Below are 7,912 nucleotides of genomic sequence, written 5' to 3' on the forward strand. Positions count from 1 at the left end.
CATCATTCTAGAACCTATAGCCATTCCTTTTGGTTTAAAACTCAATTGAAAGAATTATTATCTTTGGTCTAAAATTCTTGATATATTTGTTGGAAGTCGTGGAAAAATGGGATACTTATCACGAACAGTTAAAGAGCCTCTCGCTACTGATGCCACTTATGAAAAGTGGAGTATGGATAATGCTAATGTTAAAGTCGGTTCATCGGTGGATGGAACCTTACATTATATGCTTATTTGTACGTCTTTAAACGTCCAAGAGTATTTGGGACACCGTGTCACAAAAATATTACGAAGGGGTTGATAAATTAGTTACTTACGATCTAAGATGATGGAAACGGGTACACCATGCATCCTCAGTATCTCCTTTACATAAATTCTAGCCAATTGCTTAGCGTTGTAACCCACTATTACTTGAATTAAATAGGCTGACTTAGTCAATCTGTCAACTACAACACAAATAGAATTAAATTTCCCCAATGTTTTGGGTAGACCAACCACAAAATCTTTGCTATCATTTCCCACTTCAATTCCCGAATTGGCATCTTTTGAAGTAGCCCCCCAAGCCTTTGATGTTCATACTTCACTTGTTGACAATTTTGACACTTCTCCACAAACTTCTCAATGTCCTATCTCATACCCGACCTATAATAAACTCTCTTAAGATCTGTATATATCTTGGTCACACCCGGATGAATAGAAGAGCACGAGCCATGAGCGTTTGCAATGGCCGTAGGATCAAATCATCAACTCTTGGAACACACATTTACACTTATAGTTGAGCACACCATCCGTATCTAGCGTACTTTCTTAATAATTACCTATTGCAATCTTTGTTCTAAGCTAATGTAAATATCAATCTTCAAATTACGTGGCCTTGATTTCCTCTATGAACATGGACTTAGCTTTAATGCTAGCTAATAACGCACCTCTTTCAGAAATGCCCAACTGCACGAACTTAGACATTCAGGCTTCAATTTCGTTGGCAAAATGTCGCTTGATTCCACTCAAAATAGCTAAACTACGCATACTTATCACTTTTCAACATAAAAATTCTGCCAATACATTTGCCTTACGCGAGTGGTATTGAATTGTCACATCATAATCCTTGATTAATTCCATCAATCTTATCTTTCTCAAATTCAAATCCTTTTGGGTTAATGCATGCTGCAAACTACATTGATCAATAAATACCTTACACTTATCTCCATACAATTAATTTTGCCAGATTTTAAGGGAAAATACCGCCGCTGCTAACATCAAATCATGAGTGGTATAATTTTTCTCGTGCATCTTTAAATCACGCGAGACATAAGATATGAAATTCTTATCCCGCATCAAAACAACACCCAATCCAGAATGTGAAGCATCACAATAAACAATAAAGTCCTTACCTTTAACTGTAATGCTAGAATGGGGTGGTGGTGAAAATCATCTTAAGCTATTGGAAGCTCTCCTCATATCTTTTAGTCCATTCAAATTGTACCTCCTTTTTGGTTAGATTGGTAATTGAAGAAAAATTAATTAAAAAATGATGATATTAACTAGCAAGTTCCACAAAACTCCTAACTTGTGTCACCGAACTTTGTCGTACTCAATTTTCAACCGCTTCAACCTTAAGATCTACCCTTAACCCTTATTTTCACACCACATGCCCCAAAAATGCAACCGACTTCAACCAAAATTCACACTTGTAAAATTTTGCATATAACTTTTGTTTTCCAGGGATACCCTAAACAATACGAATATAGTTAGCATACTCTTCTTACTTTTCGAATACACCAAAATGTCATCAATGAACACAATCACAAAGGATTCAAGAAAGGGCTTGAATACTTTATCCATCAGGGTTATGAAAGTGCCAGGCGCATTAGTTAACTCAAATGACATAACAAAAATATTTATAAAACCCATAATGACTCCTAAACGTCGTATCGGGTATATCTTTTGACCGAATATTCAATTTATGATACCCTGATATTTAATCAATCTTAGAGAAGACCGTTGCACCTTGTAATTTGTCAAAAAGATAATCTATCCTAGGTAAGGGGTACCATTTCCGAATAGTGACCTTATTCCATTGCCAATAAGCTATGCACATCTTCGTGCTACTATCCTTCATCTTAACAAATAAATCTGAGGAACCTAATGGGAAGAATTGGAACAATAAAATCCTTATTAAGAAGCTCTTGGATTCGAGTCTTCAGCTCTTCAACTCCGCCGGAGCTATGCGATATGGAGGGATAGAAATGGAGTGCATACCAGGATCTTAGCCAATACAAAAATCTACNACAAAAATCTATGTCTCTATCCGGAGGCATGCCGGGAATATTATTTGGAAAAACTTCATCAAATTCAGACACCAATGGAGTAGACCCAATGGATGGAGTTTCTATCTAAAAATCCCTAACATGAGCCAAATAAGCTAAAAAACCATGCTCTACTAGTTTACTAGCCCAGATGGAGGATATAATCTTAGATTCCTTAGCCTTGTACACCCCTTCCCGCTCTAATTTTTCCCTTACGGAATTTTTATATTCACAGACTTAGTATTACAAATAAAAACAAAATAATTGAGAGACAACCATGTCATGCCTAAGATTATGTCGAAGCTTGCCATATAAAAAATCAACAAATTAGTCCAAGTGTAAAATCCCATAAAAGAAATAGGTCTAGCACGATACACATGGGTGACTATGATTGAATCATCAACCGGGGTAGAAAAACGTAGAGGGTCATCATGAATATAACATAACATCTCAAAATCAGAGGGAAATCTCACATACATATAAGAATAGGTGGAACTCGAATCAAATAGTACATTATCCATTCCATCAAAGACAAGAATATTACATGTGATTAGTGCACCAGATGCCTCTACCTTGTTCTTGCCCCTCTATCATTAAAACGATCCACCTTTCTGCCTGCTTGTGAATTACATCTACCTCTGTTATAATTTCCTTTACCTCCATGGCTACTCTCATTTCCTGCTCTTCCTGTTTGTGGACGTCCTGTACAATTATTACAATTTCCAGCAGGCACAATTGCTGAGAAGGTTGTTGTTTGGACTCAAGTGTACACGGTTGTGGGAAGTGCCTAGTCATATGCCCATGTTCTCGACAACGAAATCAAGTGAGCGCCGCCAAATGGTCTGCTGCCCGCCACGTGCCCAACACATTGATCAGCTGAAAAAGTATTAAGAGTCCCAGAATAGTTACCGGTAGAGGCGGGCATGGTAGACTTAATTTTCTTGGTCGCGAGTGTAGGTCGACCGGAGCCTCTAGCATAGGAGACTTAAAAATATCATGAATTTTTGGCCCTCTTATTCAACTCCTTATCTTGTCCGTCTCGCTTCAGCCCCTCCACCTTCTTGGTATAATCAATCACTTCATTGAAGCTCCTTCCCGCAAAAGTCATGTGAACGGATAACACATGTAGCTTAGAACCTAAACCTGTAATAAACAACCGGATCCTCTCCTATTCAGTGGTAACCAATTGTGTAGCATATCTAGACAAAGCATGGAACTTGGATTCATAAGCAGCCACAAACATACTATGCTATTCTAATGCCATAAAATCATCGTTCTTGCGATCTCTCAAAGTCTTAGGAATATACATCTCGAAAAACATGGCATGACATTTAGTCAAAGTATGTAGAGGTAATGTAGATGCTCTGTATTCCATATAATCTTTCCACCATTTCTTGGACTCACCTTGAAGTTGAAACGACACGAACTCAACCCCATGTTAGTGCGTGATACCTAACTTATGCAACCTCTCATAACAATACAATATGAACAAATAAGTATCCTCTGTCTCAGAACAAAAAAATACGGGGGTCTTGAGCTTTAAAAACATTGTCAAAATATCATGCTCATTATCTCTCATCACAGAACCCAACAGAGGACGGAAGGAAGTATCATTACATAGACTCCTCGCTTAAGAAGTACACATAAACTATTCGATTATGCAATAATCCATAAAATAGTCTTATTAATAGTCTCACATTGAACCATCTATAGAGAATTACAACATTTGGGCGTAGACCTAACAAGTACATTATGCCTTATATAGACTTACTTCATTAGTGTCAAATGATAAAGGAAAGAATAAGTGTCTTTAGACATAAGCAACATCATGGCTTACAAAGAAGAATGGCAACATCCCCGAGCTTGAGGACTTACCAATAACATGGGAAAAGTTTCAAGTCTTCCTTCAAAATGCCCCATATATTTCAATAGCCCAAACCTCATCTTTGGGAAAACGGAAAGAAATATGGGTTAGTACAAACCACATGTACTAAGTATGACTTTTATGCATAAAATCAATGCGTGAAAAAAGGAACAATTTAGTCAAAACCATGCTTAGTTAAAAAAAAACCTTACATGCACACATATGGAACATCATAAGTCAAGTCAACATGATATTAACCCAATATATAAGCAACCCAAACAACACTTGTGGAATGTCAATAAGAAAACCCCATAACCCTTTCCAAATCTAAGTATCACATAAAGTCACCCACTTCATACATAAAACATAACTTCATATTTCACTATAAATTCTTTAGTCATAAGATCATATATATCTTGACAATCATAATGTATAACCAACATAATAATGCAAGAACACTACTAAGACCAACCTTTAGGATCCCCACATGTGTAATATGTAAGTGAAGTCCCATACCCTCCCTCACACTATGTGGAAACCTTCAATAAAACAGTAACAAGAGTTCATACACTTAGTTTGTTCATTTACCTTTACATTAGGAAAGAAGTTCAATAATCGACATTAGACCATTTGATCTACATGGAATCTAGTGTTCTACTCTCACACCGAAAAGAGAGGGTTAATAGTTTCCTAAGGTGTAACCATTCATACACAGTTATCTAGGTGGACCAACTAAGATAGAGTCCTATGTGGGAACATAGTTAAGGGTCAAGTAGATCGATACTAGAAAGCTTGACTTTTTAGACATGGAGGTTTCCATCTCATGAGACAATACATATCTTGGGAATACGGACTTGCTAAACGTGAAGGAACCCATGTGGGATGCCGGACTTACTACATGTGAGACCTCCAACTCATTTACATTACCCTTTGGTGCTAAGCATTTATTCCCTTTCGTAATCATCTCATTTCTTCATACAAATTCACATAGTATGTTCTAGACCCCTACGTAAACATATTATCATATTAGCTCATAGGTCATCATAAGTAACAACAATATTTTCACTTTAGAAACCAATAAAACAAGTGAGTAAACTTTTCACTTAACACTTTATTATAATCATGAGAAACTACTTTCACTCATATAATCATATCATATCATGCATAGATACTTCATAGTTAATTCATATGTATAGGGTTAAAGATGATGGATAGTTATAATCGACTTCACAACCACACATTCCACATATGAGCATTACTATCGAAGTAACTCATATTTCATAATTGAATTCTAGAAGAATCAATCAACATACCTCCTTGACCTTTTCATGAACCTTCATAATTCCATTACCAAAAATGTATTACGTTTGCATAAACAAGGTAAATTCAAGAAGTATTACATTGAAATTATCATTCTTCACAATATATATACTCATCATCTTCCACAATTAACATAGAACTTTCAAGATATTATGAGTTTAGGGACGAACAAGTGCTCAAGGGAAGATCTCATATATTATCACTAATTAGATAGTTAATTGACAGTAAAAGATCATAATTCATCACAATTGAATAACAATTTAGTTTTGAAAAGAGAAAACATGTATAGATTGAACCCTAGTCTTGGGAAAGTTAGAAAAACAGCAGCTGAAGGACCCTCTTGGGGGAAAGGATCCCAAGAGTGAAAGAAACCATACCTTGAGGATAATTTTTCCACGAATTTGAGATGGATTCCTTGGTGAATTCTTCCTTCTTTTGGAGCTCGAGTGTTCCTTCAATGGAGGTCTGAGTTTGGGGAGAGAGAAACGAGAGAGAATTTGGAGCTAAGTGTGTTTGGGGAATTGATGGGGTTTTAGGTTAGTTAATTTACTTAGGGTACTTATATTGTCCTTAATTAACTAATTATAACCGACCTAGATGCCTAATTAACTGTTTAATCAATTCCCTAACCACCCTCACTTAACAACCTTTTTGGACAGCGAAATGGGGATCCAAACGACGGAACCCCGTCTACAGCTTACGGATCGAACAACGAAGCCATACTGGTAGACTGTGGTTATGGTCATAAAGTCCCCCTTTTGGTCATTTTTTGGAAAATAGCTAAGTATTAACCAATGACAACCGTCGACGGGTCGTTGACCCATCGGTGACTCGTCATTTTGTTCATCGACTGCCACTGTCCTAAGACAACTTCTAGGGTCAAATTCAAGGGTCCTCCTCAAGGACCCTTAAGGTGGTCCTTGGGGAGTCCCCGGATGTTTTGACCCTAAACACACTCCCCTACGTGTTTAACACATTTTTACCAATTTTGTTGTTATTCTGACTCTTAAAATCCCTTGAAACATACTATGGTATAATAGTTCCATTTTCACTAGTCTCCGCACGTTTTGGTCGTTTCTTGACTTTTGATTTTACTACTTCCTGAATAGTATTAATACCTTATTTGAGGTTTAGAAACACTATTTAGGCTTGTTTAATATAGTAATGCTCTATATAAGTCATGGAACTTCTAGATGTTACATTATCCCCCCCTCTTAGGAACATTTGTCCCCGAATGACACCTATAACTTTTTCTTGGAAAGGATAGACTTAACACTAGCAGCCCAACCAATAACAACATAAAATCACAATGAGTCACAACTTATAGGAGTACTTGAAAACTCCATTCAACACATAAATATGACATTTAACATAGTAACTTAATAGATAATTAACAACACGTAAGAGCTCAACATTTAAAAAAAAATAATGAGGAACCACCTTTTCAACATCAATATGATCTCAACATGAATATCAAAGAGTTAACGTGCTATTCTTCTTCTCAAGACAACATCAAAACACTAACATCTCAAGAAGGAAATTACACATATTTCATGTAAATGCATATTAAAAAGAGATTATTTTTCATGCAAACTCCTTTTTTGACATAAACCTTTACCAAATGATGCACATACTTAAAAATAAGCCAAAATTATATTATTTATTAGTTTCTATTAGACTCGTTTCGGTACATCAAGATCAACAAACCTCGTCTCTAATACAAACATTTTCGCGACCCAGACCCTCAAGATTGGCAGCCCCACTAAAATTTGGTGTGAGAACACAACTAGAAACCAACCAAAGCAATAAATCTATAAACAAAGACATTTAAGTTAGTAAGCAAGTTAAATTAGTAAGCTAGGTTCCACTTGTAATTAAAAATCTAATAACTAACTAACAATGCGGATGATAAACCTAGAATCTGAAAGTCAATGTACCAAAACTAGAAACGAGAACCAAATCTATTAAGAATTTCTAGTGAACTATCGAACTTAATTCTTGTCTTCTTTTTCTACTTCCGCAAAATTAAATATTTGTGTGTTGTGCTCCTATTGAATGACTTAATGATACCATTATTTTTTTATGTATAAGTTGGTGAATAAAATCTTTAATTCCCGAGTGGATGTAATTTTTCAAACTCTGGTGAGGGTAATAATTTTTATGGGACCGTTGTGCATTTAGCGAATACATTTTTTTTCCTTTCTATTTCATTCTATTTTTACATATACCTGTATGTTTTTTACACTCATTAATTTAAGCTTATGATATACATTTTTTAAACTCATTTTTTATGTTTCTGCAAATTTATTGTCTCCGGTTATATTGAACATATACACATATAGTATGTATATTCATTATGCAAAAAAAATTTATTGTACTAAGTTCTAAGAATTCTCATTTATAATAATGCAACTTAAATGTT

This window comes from Solanum pennellii, chromosome 10, assembly GCF_001406875.1.
Source record: "Solanum pennellii chromosome 10, SPENNV200".
Taxonomy (NCBI): domain Eukaryota; kingdom Viridiplantae; phylum Streptophyta; class Magnoliopsida; order Solanales; family Solanaceae; genus Solanum; species Solanum pennellii.